The 1,592-nt window shown below is 60.4% G+C and overlaps 1 protein-coding gene across 1 annotated transcript in view; it reads left to right on the forward strand.

The window, feature by feature from the left end:
• The first annotated feature begins 960 nt into the window (after nt 1-960).
• Nucleotides 961-1,592, forward strand: part of WNT4 (Wnt family member 4) — a 23,000-nt gene continuing 22,368 nt past the window's right edge. Inside the window, exon 1 of the mRNA XM_003783815.2 lies at nt 961-1,123. The gene's annotated coding sequence lies outside the window, so the exon portion shown is untranslated. The remainder of the gene's footprint in view (nt 1,124-1,592) is intronic.

The raw sequence follows: 1,592 nt of genomic DNA on the forward strand, positions 1-1,592 counted from the left end.
ATGGACAAAGCTTGCAGACTGAGATGTCTTGTGTGTGCACAAGACCCTTTGAAGGGCAGGACAGAGGCAGAGGAGGGAAAAGGCAGGGGTGGGGGCTCAGGCCCTCTCTTTTCTCCTGCCATGCTTCGGGGTAGGGTCTGCGGAGTCTGAGAATTCCACACTCAGAGTTGGCCTTCCACATTGTTAAGAGACTATATTTGTCAAGGTAGAAGGATAGAGCATATTTTATTCCGCATTTTGTTAACTTGATTTATAACCTGCAAATATTTAGACATGTGGTATGTGAACCTCCATCTGTACTCTTGCCTGGCCCACAGATCCCTGCCACCTTCTACCCAGTCCAAAATTCCAAATGTTTAGTCAGCCCCTCCTCTGTGCTGTGACCAGGGGACCCCACGGAGTGAAGGGCACCATCCCAGCACCCAAACATGATGATCTCTGTGGGAGCAAACCTCATGTTTCCAAAACAGTGAAGAGCACCGGCTCGGGATGAGAACATAAGCCTGGTCTTTGCCTCTGTCCCCAACCCTTAATGAGGAGGATGGGTCCCTGCCTCTTTCTGGGCCTTAATTTCTCCATTTTGACAGCGATCCCTCTCGCTCGGAGTAGCTGGGGTACGCTACCTGCGGCAGGGTGAGGAGGACACGGAATCAGATCAGCGAATTGAGAGGGCGTGGCCTGGGCTGGGGCAGACAACTGTCACCGGTTACACTGGTATGGAATCGAGCTCTAAGGACCCGCCAGGCGCAGGCCAGTTGCAGCCTATTCCATTCATTCATTCATTCCACAAACATGGCAGCCACTCCCACTGTGCTCAAGACCAACAAGAGACTGAATCTGCCAGGTGTGGGAGGATAAATAACCAAAAGCAAAGCAAGCCTGGAGGGTGTTCTCAAAAGAAACCTTCCCTAAACTTCTTCCATCCTCCTAACCCCGGCGCGGTAAGTCCACTTCTCAGATGAGAAAACGGAGACTCAGAGAGTCAAGACCCTGCGGCTCAGGGCGCGCCCAGATCTTGTGGCTAGCCAGAAGCAAGGTTTCGGATTCCCTCAGTCTCGGGCCACTGTCCCAAGCTGCCCAAAGCTGGGGAGGCCCGGTCCAGCTCCCGGAAGGCTGGAGGGAGGTGAGCGCCAAGGAGGAGCTGGGCTGCGTGCGGGCCAGGAGGCAGGGAGGGGCCTGAGGGGCGGGGCGGGGGGGGCGGCGGGCAGCCGGCGGCCGGCGCGGAGCGTCCGGGTGCGCTTTCCCGGTGCCCAGAGCGTAAACGCCTGGGTGCGCGCGAGTGGCAGCCACGCTCGGGTCGGTCAGCCACGCTCGGGCCAGGGTCTGGGCTCCTAGGCGCCCGCGGGGGTGGGGGGAAAGGGGGGCAGCTAGGGCGGCGCTGCAGTGCCCATAGCGACGGGCTGGGGGAGCTGTGCCCGCCTGTCCCCAAGGTCCGGGCGGGGACCGGGCAGCTGGGTCGCCGCCCCCCTATCCGGGCTGAACTAGGCGGCGCGCAGCTGGGCGTGCCTGGAGCGGGCTCGGGCCCCGAGTCCTCCCGGGCGCCCTACCGGAGAGGCCCCTGGAGCAATTTAGTCCCGCGGGCTAAGGCGGCC

This window comes from Otolemur garnettii, unplaced genomic scaffold (genome assembly GCF_000181295.1).
Source record: "Otolemur garnettii isolate 467f Iridium unplaced genomic scaffold, OtoGar3 scaffold00009, whole genome shotgun sequence".
NCBI lineage: Eukaryota > Metazoa > Chordata > Mammalia > Primates > Galagidae > Otolemur > Otolemur garnettii.